Raw genomic sequence first — 13,828 nt, 5'->3', positions numbered from 1 at the left:
CACGCTTGTTTGCATTACGTTGTATATATCGATGCAAAACTTTTGATTGTAAATGCTGTAAGCTTCCTGAAGGGGAGGTATGAGCTTCGGGCTGCAATTTGATAATCTTTTTATCAGTATTCATAATACTGAATGTTTCTTTTGATTGTGTATTTCATACTCTGAATGCTGAACAGAATATGCATGATTATAGTCGTTCTCTGCTTCAGTGCTTGTGAACCTGTTGAACAGTGACATGAATATTTGTGTGTGTGTGTGTGTGTGTGTGATAGATAGATAGATAGGTAGATAGATAGATAGATAGATAGAGAGAGAGAGAGAGAGAGAGAGAGAGAGAGAGAGAGAGATTGTAAGTTTTTATTGGTTTATAGCATAAAACAAAATCACTGTGCACAGTGAACAAATGACATTTTGTGCACATGAAAAAAAAAATCACTTTGTTGTGAGTAACTATTTGTTACCTCATGGAACAATCGTTATGAGGGATTTGCTTCATACAGGTTGTACATAACACTATCAAGTGCTGGATGTAAATAAGCAGTTGTGCTTACTCTACTAACCCCAGGAAACGAAAATTAATTTCACTTTGTTTCGTAAAAGATTTATTTTGTGTGTTCATATGTTCCTTCATTTTATTTTGAGCATATTGGGCGCCCAGTGAACCCAACTGTTCATCACCTTTTGGAGACAAGGAGTGATAGTGGATGCTTTTCTGTGCTACTGTGTGTGTATGTGCGTAAGTTTCGCGGTTGTTCGTGTGCATGGATGCATGTGTATGTTAGTAGGAAGGGAGACTTTTAAAACTTTTTGCACTTGCGTTGTCATCATGAGTTGTTGAAAACTTTTCGCTCTGTGTGTGTGTTAATATGAAGAGAGAGAGAGAGAGAGAGCAAGTTGTACATACTTTATCATTATATGCTGTCATTTTATTGCAAAAATTTTGAGCCTGCTTGCCTGCAGGTCAAAGAAAACCTTGGTTCTGTGATACTGACGAGAATCTGTGGGTGGATGTACATATATGAGGTTGTGTAGCAGTATTGTTTCCAGTAAAAGCGAAATAAAACAACTCAAAACAAAGAAGAAACAGCATCAATTTGTGAGCAAAAAGCTGGTCTGATGTGTGTTGTGTTTGGCGTTTTAATTTTGCAAACTGGAGTTGGAGTGAAACTCAAAGGGAGATAATTTTCTTTGTGATGAGAAAGTGATCGACAAGAGCAGGAAAGTATCAGAACCCCCCCCCCCCCCCCCCCTTTTTTTTTTTTTAATGGGTAACACATTAACCATACATGCTTTCCTTCATCCAACCCTCAAAAGAGAAAGATACAGAGAGAGAGAGTGAGGAGACAGAGACAAAGCCAGAGAGAGCACAAAAAGAATCTCACTTAATCTAAGAGAAGAAAGAAAAACAACATCAAATCAATCACATTAGGACAAAGTCAAAGGCAGACAGAGCACAAAAACAATCTCACACTTAACAATCTGTTTCCAAGAGAACAAAACAAATACAAAACAAAAAGCCAAACAAACCCCCCCAAAAAACTCATTTAGACAAAGCTAGACAAAGCACACTAGCAATCTCACACTGCCGAGTATGAAAGAACAACAAAAAAGAAGAAGAAGAAGAAAAAAAAAAAGCAATCATCTCGTTTCTTTACAAAAAAAAGTTTATTGACTATTGCATTGTTTTCAGAGTCAGTCGACGGCGCTGACAGTTACTTTATGTACACACAGCAAACCCACATAGAAGGGAAACTGGTAGCACTGGACATAGCACATTGAAGCCAGCCGCAATCACAACATGCAAACCTCAAATCATTGCCAGGATGTGTTCTGATTAATTCAATGCCACATTTCTCAGAAAAAGAGTTTCACTTTGAAAGCGCACACATACAAACTCCTCCAATGCTGAGCATTATATTATGAATGTTGCTGAGACACTTTCAAAGACAAGTAAAAAAGAAAAAAAAAAGTTATAATGAATGATAGTGAGAACACAATTTGAACACAAACTATCAACAGCTCAGCTCTGAGTCACGGTCACCTAAATCAATGAAAAAACAAACAAAAAACATTTAAATAAAAGATGAAATACTGAAACTAAAAAGACGTAAAAAAAAAAAAAAAGAAAGAAAAAGAAGGAAATATTTTCACATTGACAATCAGCACCTTGATGTAAAAAATCACTTACACACACACACACACACAAAATGTGTGAGAGAATGAGAGAGAAATAACCGCTTGTGAGGACAGTAAAATATTCAGTTCATAATCAATATTTAGCGTGTAGTGTGGACAATACCAGAACTCCTCAATAAACGGCAGGTCACGGTATTTACAACAACAAAACATTTCACACTGAAGGCAGTTGGGGGGGGGGGGGGGGGCCGGGAGGGAGGGGGGACGGAGGGAGTCAGGGGGCGGGGGGTGGTGGTGGTGGTTTGCTATTATGAAAAATATTTTTTTTATAAAGCATATCACAGTTGCTGTTTTCCTTTCTCACTTTTTTTTCTTCTTAGTTATAAGAAAAATTCTTTTCCATTCCCCATTCCGTCCCCCCCCCCCCCCTTCCATCCCCCATCACAATACCTTTCAGGTAAAAAAAAAAAAAAAAAAATAACACATTCTTTTTTTTCCACTTTTTTTTTTGCTTTCTTTTCTCTCCAAACCACAAATACTTTACTAAATACACATGAATTCAATCACTTCCTGATGGTATTTTGTACGTATATGAGTTACTCCTCTAAAAAAAAAACAACAAAAATTTTATATATATATACATACATATATACATATATATATATATATAATGACTGAACAAAACATTTTCACATAAGAACTGCAGCTGCTGAGGCATTCTCCACTTGATTCAAAGGATATTCAGATCTTGAACATCATACTCATGGGGGAAAAAAAAAAAAAAAAAAAAGAAAAAAAGAAAAAAAAGAAGCATGCAATCAACAAGATTGTCCTCTTCCCCTTAACAGTTTCCCCGAGAATGTTTCACCCACCCTTTCCACAGAATCTGTGTCTGCCTGCCATAAGTGATACAATCATGACAGAAGACCAGACCACTGTCCTTCAATCCCATGTGAGAAACAAAGGTTATCTCCACCAAAAAAAAAAAAAAAAAAAAAAAAAAGTTTCACTTCTCATGTATTCTCACAAATCATCCAACTGTTACACGCTCCTTGAAACCAGCCTTTCATGTTTTCAAAACAAAGGAAAAAAAAAAGAAAGGGGGGGGGAAAAAAAAGCAACAGCAGGCGTCATTCTTTCACATTTCAAATCAAATCAATGGCCCAAACATCAGTTACTTTTTTTTTTAGTCAACATGTCACATGCAATTCAAAACAGCCAGGTTTAAAATTTTTTTATTTTTTTTTTTTTTTTACCTTTCTTACAATCATTCCATCTTCTAAAATGTGAACACATACTTCACACTCACTCACCATCATATCAAACTACTTCAGCTTCCTTCTTTCATTCAACGCATTTCATTCAACTTTCAGATTCTTACACAACTCCTCAAGACCCAACCAGATCTCATATAGTGTGTGGGGGGTGAGTGTGAGTAGTCAAAAGGTAGCCATGAAGCATACAAACTGCTGGCGCTATCGTGAGCGAACACGGATGATTCATAGTTTCATGAACAACGCACGAAAACACTATTCGGCCAGGAGTCCATGTAGGTTTTAAAAGGTTTCAAAAACTCCATGACTTTTCCAAAACCTTGCCGTTCTCAAAAATTCCCACAGCTATAAATTAACTATTTTTTCTTCACATATTATATATCTTCCATTATCAAAATGACCGGCTACAAATGAATTATTTTCTTCACCAACTATATTTCTTCAGTTATCAAAATGGTCAGCTGGGAAGATAAAAACTTGCAAACATTAATCAATGCTATGTCCACAGTGGAATCGTTGGAGGACATCATAATAAGGAGAGGCATACCTTTAGTCTTAAGTTCATACACTTGGTGATGGTCACAAGCTAATAAACAAAATTTGACTTTTTTTCCCCTTCTTTCTCCATTCAATATAAACGTTTAGGTTATGCAGTATCTAATATTTTTCTTCTTTCTTCATTCAGTGCAAGCGTTGGTGACAAATTAAAAACAAAACAAACAAATAAACAACAAAAAAAAACCCCCAACTAAAACCTACTTAAATACTTTTCTTCTTTCTTCATTCAATGCTTGGTATTCAGTTCACATTGTTAGCAATGGTCACAAGTTACCTATTTAAAAAAAAAAAATCTAATATTTTTCTTCTTTCTTCATTCAATGCAAACATTTAGTTCACATACTTAATGCTGGTCACAAGTCATTTATAACAAAAATCAAATATTTTTCTTCTATCTTCACTCAATGCAAGCATTAAGTTCACATTGTTAGTGATGGTCACAAGTTATTCAAAGAAAAAAAAATCTGATATTTTTCTTCTTTCTTCATTCAATGCAAGCATAAAGTCACATTGTTTGTGATGGTCACAAGTTTTAAAAACAAAATCTAATATTTTTCTTCTTTCTTCATTCAAATCAAGTATGTACCTAGGTTACACAGTTAGCGATACTGATAGTCACAAGTTCTTAAAAATGACCACCAAAAAAAAAGAAAAGAAAAGAAAAGAAAAAACCCACCCAAACTTGTGTTTTCCTTCTTTCTTCATTCAAGCCTTTAGGTCTCTCAGTAATGGTCACAACTTACAGAAAAAAAAAAAAGAAAAAAAGAAAAAGAAAAGTAATATATTCTTCTTTTTTCTTCATTCAATGCAAGCGTTTAGGTTCCTCAGTGATGGTCACAAGTTACTGAAAAAAAAGAGAAAAAAAAAGAAGTAATATATATTTCTTCTTCTTTCTTCATTCAATGCAAGCATTTAGGTTACTCAGTGATGGTCACAAGTTACTAAAAAAAATTCTAAAATATATTTTCTTCTTTCTGCATTCAATGAAATGGTCACAATTTCTTTTTCTTTTTTTAAAAATTTTTATTATTTTAAATTCAATATTTTTCTTTCTTAAATTGAATCAATGCAACCATTTAGGTTACACATTTAGTGATGGTCACAAGTTCTCAACAAAAAAGAAAAAAGAAAATTTGTTTTCCCCCTTCTTTCTTCATTCAGTGCAAGCATTTATTTTTTTTTTTTTTTAAATTATCTTTTAAAGCTATAACCGTGACTAAAAAAGCTAAAATCCATGACTTCAACCATTATTCCGCAACTTTCAAGTCCCGAAATTTTTTCTTTTTTCTTTTTGAATTTCAAATTCCATGTCTTTCCAGAATTTCCATGACCCGTAAAACGAACAAATGAACCCCTGCACTCCAAACACCACTTCCACTCACTACACACACACACACACACACACTACACACAACACACACACAGAGCCACTGCCAGCAACAGGATCCAGATCCAGGGGAAGAAGAAGAAGAAGACGACAACGCTCTGCTCCATCCGTTCCCTCGCTCGCTCTGGCAGACTTGTGTGCTGTGTTGCGTTGTGTTGTGCTTGCGTTCCTGTGTCGACTCGGTTTATTTCTTCCACAGCACGCGTCGGTTGGGGTCGTCACACAGCTGGCGGGTGCTGAAGAAGGAGAAGCCCAGTCCCAGAGCAGCCACCGCCACACAGGTCACGTTGACCCAGCTCTTCTCTGACTCATTGGACGTGTTGTCCTGTTTGGGGGTGGGGGGGGCGAAGACACAGAGACTATAATTATTATAAATAGCATTTTAATTGGTGAGGGTGGGGGATGGGGGGGAGCAGGGGTGTGGGGGAGGGGGGCAGACACAGATTACTTATCTTGCACTTGATTGAAAGAGGAGGGTGGCAGTATGGTTAAGATGCTGATGGTTTTGCTGTGTTGTGCTGTGTGTGGGTGGTGGGGGGGCAGACACAGAAACTACATACATTGCACTTGTAACGAAAGAGGAGGGTGGCAGTATGGTTAAGATGCTGATGGTTTTGCTGTGTTGTGCTGTGTGTGGGTGGTGGGGGGGCAGACATAGAAACTACATACATTGCACTTTTAACGAAAGAGGAGGGTGGCAGAATGGTTAAGATGCTGATGGTTTTGCTGTGTTGTGCTGTGTGTGGGTGGTGGGGGGGCAGACACAGAAACTGCATACATTGCACTTTTAACGAAAGAGGAGGCTGGCAGAATGGTTAAGAAGTCCAAACTGTTTTGGACGTGTTGTCCTGTGTGTGGGGGGGGAGGGAAGGGGGGACGGGGAGGGGGAGACACAGAGACTACATATAATGCACTTTTAATGAAAGAGGAGGCTGGCAGAATGGTTAAGAAGTCCAAACTGTTTTGGACGTGTTGTCCTGTGTGTGTGTGTGTGTGTGTGTGTGCGAGAGGAGGGGGGACGGGGTGGGGCAGACACAGAGACTACATATATATATATATATATAGTGCTTTCATGAAAGAGGAAGGTGGCAGAGTGTGGTTAAGACGTTCACAGTCTGGCGATGGTCTAGGCTCGAATCCCGGTCTCGACTCTTTTCTCCCAAGTTTGACAGGAACATCAAACTAAGCGTCTGACTGAGACATTCAGACGAGGTGATCAACTGAGGCCATGTGTGCAGTATGCACTTGGCACACTGAAAACAAACTCATGGCAACAAAAGAGTTGTCCTTTAGGCAAAATTCCGTCAATAGTATAAATCCACTTTGACAGGGACACAAATGCAGACAGTACATGCACTCGAGGCCCGACTAAATGTGGTGTCTCATGTATGGGTTTGTCTGAACAGCAGTGAAGCCCAACTGAGAAACTAAAACCGAAAGAGACATGACACCACTTCCCCCTGATTATCTAATTTAGTTTATACCCATATACTGTATACATAACACAAATGCATGCACTATATTCATAATTCTAAGCGCAACAAAGCTAGACGAGACAATGAACTTTGATACCGTGTGCAGCATGCATATAATGTACTGCAACAATATGGACGTCCCTGACAAAATTAAAGAAGAAAAATCCACTGTAATATACACATGTACGTGCGTGCGTGATTGAAAGCCTGACTGAATAACATAGGAAACAAATGATGAGCAACTTAAGGCAGCTGTCAGTTGGCTCTATAGAGGTAGGCAGACTGTTGTGCATAGGACTCTGTAAAGCATTTAAGAGTTTGATCACAGATACTGAGATAGGCACGATATGATTATCATAATAATAATATAAAAAAAAAAGGTTTGTAATGAAAGTTTTGAATGATACAGCATGTGCAATGATAAATGCAACAGTTGCATACAATTTGTTAAAAGAAAAAGCAAGGAAGCACACCCACACACACTGAAAACACAAGTGATTCATGAACTGCAGTTTTACCAAGCAGAGTAAATTACCTCTCTTGATAAAAGCTACTGATATGTTTTCCGCCTTCTGAGGCTTCACATCCAATTTCTAAACAAACCACTGCTCCCCTCTGAAGGAAGAACATTTTTCATTGTATTCAAGTTCAAACAAGCCTCGCTCCCCTCCCCCCTGCAACACCCCCCCTTCTTCTTCTTCTTTAAAAAAATTTTTTTTTTTTTAAAAGGTTACTTCAGACTAGAGAACAATTCAAACCTGTGCAGAAACTGGAATTAGTGAAAAGCTGAAAATAAAATAATAAAATGAATAAATAAAAAGGTTACTCAAGGGACACAATCCAGCCTTGGACGTTCTTAGGGAGCATGGTGCACTAACCAGGGTTGTTTCCCCATTTACCTTGCATTGAAATGCACTCTCTCCATGGACTGAAGGTAAATAAGCACTAACAAATACCCCAGCTTCAAACTACACAGCAAAACAACAGAAAAAAGTGAACAGATAACAGCTCAGTTAGATGAACAAAACAGAACACAAAATCATAACAAAAGCAGACGCATGCTGAATTAATGCAACTGTCCACTGAAAAACTTGGGAGCCCAACAGGGGAGGGGGTGGGTTAGCCCAACGTTTTTGATTGCAATTAATTATCAATTTGAAGAAAAAAAAAGGAAGAAAAAAAAAAGAACTACAGGAGAAGGGCTACACAAGACGAAGGAATCTAGCTAAGACAGCACACCACTGCCGGCAGAATCGCTACATATGACGAAAGAGACTAGCTGAGTAATACAGCACACCACACAAGGCAGTGAAGATCTTTGGTGGTGGCCTTATTTTGCCACTGGGCACAAAATGACAACTTGAACAAAGAGTAACACTTCAGTGTATATATATATATATATATATATATATACAGTGTGCAAACAGCACTGCTCTGAAGTCTCTGTCCCTGGTATAGACACTTGCACAGTATATTGAACATATTCTGCGCCCTAGGGCAAGTGAAACTAAAGGGGTGCCTGTCTGCGAGATGGGTACATAATTTGATATCAGAAAGGGACATCCTTTTCAGGTGAAAAACTCCATTCTTTGCGGCATGTATTTCTTTAGAACTCAAGGATAAAGACTGATAGGAAAAAACAAAACAGAGAGCCAGCATAAAAACAAAAACAAAAGTGGGAAACGCACTGATGTAGTGATGATGACTCATACACAAGCAGAGAAAATGTAACCACTTCCAGAATCACATACTAATCTTGCTATCACTTTAGCAAAAATAAAGTACTGCTAACACTATCAGAATTTTAATAACACTGTCTGGCAAAACTAAACGCATCAGTGAATATATCTACAAATAATCCTTTCTGAACCTCTCTCACCACTGATGTGTTAAATTATGAATTTTAACAAAATTACTACCAGGTACTACTTGGGGTGAGTCCTGTCAATGTCGTCAGTATCGGCAGATTCGTCGGGGGCTGTTGTTTGAGGGACGTGGTGGCGGTCTCCATTCTGGGAGGGACGCTCACTCAGTCTGGCTCCGCGACTAAGCCATTATTGTCGTTAGTAGGGGGCTTAGTAGGTGGTGTCCTAAGTACGTAAAATCAGAACAGGCACCACTGAACACCACTGAAGTGACTCAGCAGCAGTGCAGGGTCTCCTCTGGTGTGTGGCCTCCTGGCGACCTAACATCAATGGTTCCCTGTGGACTGCCGACGCTGGAACTGCGACGGACGAACCCGGGTGTGGCCTTGTATGGGAGAATCTAAATGAGCGGCGTGGGAGTAATGCCACTGAAACGGTGCAGATGATGGGGCAGCAAAACCCCCCCCCAAAAAAAAACCAAAAAAAAAACTACCAGTATCACTATAATTACAAATCAAGGGAGAGTGAGAAAAGAAATGTCTTACATGGAATCTCGGTTTTTCCTCTGGGGCAACGCCAAGTCTCAATGAAATCTGGGACGAAGAAACATCAGTTCGGAAACGCAATGATCAGAACATATTTCACTTTTGCTTGTTCAGTGCAAATACATATTTGTATTTGTAAATTCTCTTTTTTGTCACAACAGATTTCTCTGCTCAACTTAAGTTCAAACGTAGACACGACATTAAATGAAAGAACTTTATTATAATGCTTAAATAATTCTCATCGAAAATGTGTTGAGCAGTATCCAACTCCATGCAAAAACAAAAGCAATCAATCAATGTTTAACTCGAACATAAAAAAAAGATGAAAATCAAAGAACATTACCAATCAAGAACAAAATTCTTTTGCCCATCAAAAAAATTAAGTTGCTTTGAATTTCAAAGCCTCAAGCAGCTCCAACACACACAGCAAATGTTGTGTCAAAACTAAAAATCAAAGGTTCCAACAAAGCAACACAAACTATTGCACATGCATCACCATCTAATACTATTCAAGAAGTCCAGATCAACGCATGCAGAACAAAAGCTACCCATAAAACTGAATTAAAAAAACGAAAGAAAAAAAATGACACCATATCAGCAGTGACACTCTACCCAGTACTTAAATATCACAATTCTGTCAGTTAATGGATTTGCTAACAGGATTTCTTCTTTTTTTCCCCCTAGCCACCCCATCATCTGCACCATTTCACTTTTCAGTGGGCGGTATTATTTCTATCCCACTCATAACGAGTCCCCTATACACAGCCGTACTTGGGTTCATCTGCAGCTGTAGTCAAGAGTGCGATTTCTCTATCCCGGTAACAGGAACAAAATTCTTGTGAACTTAAAGGCTCGAACATGAGGCCTCTCACTTCATAAAACAAAACCCCAACCAAGAGCTGAAGAGGCCATGTCACCCTTTACAAATGCTTCAATTACATTATTATGAGCACACAAACACATTTTTTTTTATTTACATTTTTTTTTTTTTTTATCATCAGGTTCAGGTGTGTGCGAACAAATATACTCCAGATATTAACAGAGACTGCTCTCCACCCCTATCCTCCCACCTCACTCCAATGTAAAAAAAACACAAACAAAAACAAAAAAACAAAAAAAAAAAAACCACACCTGGAAATATCCACATTTCTTCCGTTGCGTTCTTTACATTCAGTTTCGTTCCAAAGACAGAAAAAGTTGTAAATTGGTTAATAACACTGTAACAATCATTATAATGTAAATATACTCTACATTTCCTCCCCTCCTGAATGAGGGGAAGAAAAGTGGTGTATATGAATTATATATCACATTGTTATCAACCAATTTACAACTTTTTCTGTCTTCTAAACGGAAAAGTACAGAAGAAGAAATGTGGGGATTGGCAAAAAGCAACAACAACCCCCCCCCCCCCCCCAAAAAAAAAACAAAAACAAAAACAAATGCCCCCCCCACCCTTCTGCACTTCAGTGGGCTCACCCCAATATAATCACCAATGAAGAACTGAGCACCACCACCTTCAACCTGAGACATACCCGAATCTAACTTAGCTAATCAATCAACCAACCTGAGGAAACTTGAGCCCCATGGCAGAGCGACTGAAGCTTCTGTGTAAAGCCAGCGCCAGGAGACTACTGTTGTTGGTCACACGTCGGCAGCTGTTCATGATGACGGTGATATTGTTGCTTGCACTGTGTAAGGGGTGGAAGTCTCTTCCTGCCGCACACAATTCAATTCAAAAACAGTTTCAGTTTCTTTAGGAGGAGTCACTTCATTCAGACAAATTCATATACTTTCATATGCTTTCTGCCTGCATTCAGTACAAAGTCGCAACTCTCCACCTTCAACTCCATTTCGGATGCTGTTCCTCAGTATCTGAGAGAAGTCGTTCAAACCTACACACCCCTACAACACCTCAAATCATCTTCCCATTCACGGTGGCTACTTGCTCCCCATGAACCCGATCCTTCGGTGATTCTTCTTTCTCTCATTCAACCACATCTGTCTGGAACAGTTAACCTCATGATCTTCGCAACACTCTCTCATTTCAATCTTTTAGAACTGGTCTGAAAACACATCTTTTTGAAAAAGCCTATGCACAGACCTTCCATGCCTTTCCAATGACATTCAGTTATAAGCCATACAAACTCTGTGAGTGTGTGTGACTGTGATTAAATAATGTAATAGTCTAATACATGTAGTAATTGAATCAGTTTTATGCTTTTGTGTGTTAAATCTCGTGTTTTTTTCTTCTTCTTCTTCCTCTTGTATAGCTGTACTTGTAAGTTATTGTGTGTGTGTGTATGTGTTAAATGTTTATTGCAAAGTGCTTTGAGCTCCCTTTCACTAGAGGAGGAAAGCGCTCGGCAAGTATTCTTTATCATTATTATTATACACAGCACCACATCTACAAGGCAGATGCCTGACCAGCAGCATAACCCCATACCTGTCCGAGTAGATGTCTTCTACAGGATTTTGCCAGACAACTCTCATTGCCATGGGTTCTTTTTCAGTGCGTCAAGTGCATGCTGCACTCAGGACATTGGTTCATCATCTCATCCTAAAGGCTAATGACTAGACACTCATTTCAATTTTCCAGTCAAACCTGGGAGGAAAGGCTAGAGTGGGATTCAAACTCAGACCCTCATAGACTATGTATTGACTGGCGAGCGTCTCAAGTTCACCATTCTGCCACCTTCCTCCTTGACACTTAAATTAACCCACAAGGAACTTAACTTCTGCAACCACAGGCTCTATTTACAAACACAAACATAATATTATCCTGCATGTTATCAGGAGTTTAAGATTAGAAATAAAATCCACAATAGCAGTTGACAGACTAAATGTAAAACCAACAACAACTTGAACAAGCCACAAACACAAGTATAGGCGAAGTATTGCATGAACCTGCAAAAACACTGAGCACAGTGTCTCCTTCCACCACAAAGCAATACACTTTAAAATATCATGTATGTGTTGTGTGAACTTTCATGTGTAAGTGTTTCCAAGGAAACTTGACAACCTATACTATCACATGATGACAAGTGATAGGGAGAGAGGTTTAGCCCATACAGATAACATATGTTATTCTGCAACAAATGTTGCATAAGGTGGAGATTTTTTTTTCCAACCTCCCAGGTCAGTGTGCAGACCTGCCAGTACCTGAACCCCCTTCATGTGTATACAGACATAGAAGATCAAATACACATAATACTGTAAGTGAAATCCATCATTCCATGTCCCCATTTGGTGGATTATAGAACCATGAAAATAATCAAAGTTTCATCAGCAAGATGATAATGGTCATGTAATTACAATAAGAAGAAGACAGTGAGTGAGCAAACAAGACAGAGAAAGACAGGGGAAGAGAGAGAGAGAGAGAGAGAGAGAGAGAGAGAGAGAGAGAGAGAGAGAGAGAGAGAGAGAGAGAGATCTACTTTGACAAAGTTCAGTTGAACTCACTCATCACTGAGATCACTTTGTATTTTGTTGTTACAAATACAAGTGCGATTTTTTGCTACAGTGCTGTGCAAGACACATATCCGACAGAAAAGTAAATAATAATTCTGTGCAATGTCAACCCAAACACAAAAATATCCAATATGGAACAAACAAACGACATCAAGACTTCAACTCATCATGACAGGTTCGCCCATGTGCTTGTCAATGTTATCAATGTGTTGTCGATAGAATCAGTAGGACCTGACCAGTGGCGTACTAAAAACATGACTGGCCATGGCAAGACCCATGTGATAATGTATTTAAAAATTTCGTCTCCATTTCACTAAAATTAATCTTCTATCTGGTTCATAACTTCAACACCGACAAATTCAAAACGCAGTGAACTGGACAGCGAGTGACGTAGACCAGCCTTAATCAGTTACTGCGAGTTGCATAACACAGGAGACCTCGACCAAGACCTTGAATTGTCGGACCGCATTGTCAACGGCTTCTCTCTCTCTCACACACACACACAAATCAATTCAAAACTGACGCAATACATTCTCACGAAATCTTACCAGATAACAGAACCACTTTGCTAGAACATATTTTCGTTCTCAGCCATTCAACTAAACACTTACAACCAAATGCACGCGTTTAACTTGGAACTGACCACTCGCACAACACGTGAACAGCTGACCAGCCGAATCGATGCTTCCTCACGTGTAATCGCACGCTGGATACTAAATGACTGAGACATTCCCCATTCAGACTGCTCTAACTGGAGAATCAAATGAATTTTATGCTAACCAAACGGTACCTGGTGATTCAGTGATTGTCGAAACGGCTGTTCGCTCTGTATGTCCAGACAAACGTCTCTCCTTCTTCGAGCGACCACGGTGACGAAACGAATGAAAAGTCTCAAGGACTTCCGAGCGTTCACGAAAGTCACCGAACTAGTCGGAAACAGCTCCGCAGAACTGGTTCGGACGAGTTTACATCACAGACATGTCTCAGTGGCTTACACCATGACGTAGGTTCAAAAGTAACCCAAAGCATTTTTCTTGTATTTTATGTTTTGTTTTTTTCTTGCAATTAAGCCTTCGTTGAGCACAATTTTTAGCCCATTTAAGTCTTAGCCAGTCTCACA

The 13,828-nt window shown here is 38.9% G+C and overlaps 1 long non-coding RNA gene across 1 annotated transcript; it reads right to left on the bottom strand.

Annotated features, from left to right (window-relative positions):
* Window positions 1–1,646: 1,646 nt before the first annotated feature.
* LOC143276661 (uncharacterized) lies at window positions 1,647–13,616 on the bottom strand. The gene is made up of 4 exons (XR_013053600.1): window positions 13,499–13,616; window positions 10,805–10,953; window positions 9,241–9,288; window positions 1,647–5,680 (listed from the first exon to the last, which is right to left on the bottom strand). It is a non-coding gene; the product is annotated as an uncharacterized LOC143276661 (long non-coding RNA).
* Window positions 13,617–13,828: the final 212 nt, after the last annotated feature.

Source organism: Babylonia areolata, chromosome 32, assembly GCF_041734735.1.
Source record: "Babylonia areolata isolate BAREFJ2019XMU chromosome 32, ASM4173473v1, whole genome shotgun sequence".
In the NCBI taxonomy this organism is placed as follows: Eukaryota; Metazoa; Mollusca; class Gastropoda; order Neogastropoda; family Buccinidae; genus Babylonia; species Babylonia areolata.
Note: the sequence above shows the minus strand (reverse complement) of the source record. Positions and strands in the feature narration are given on the sequence as shown.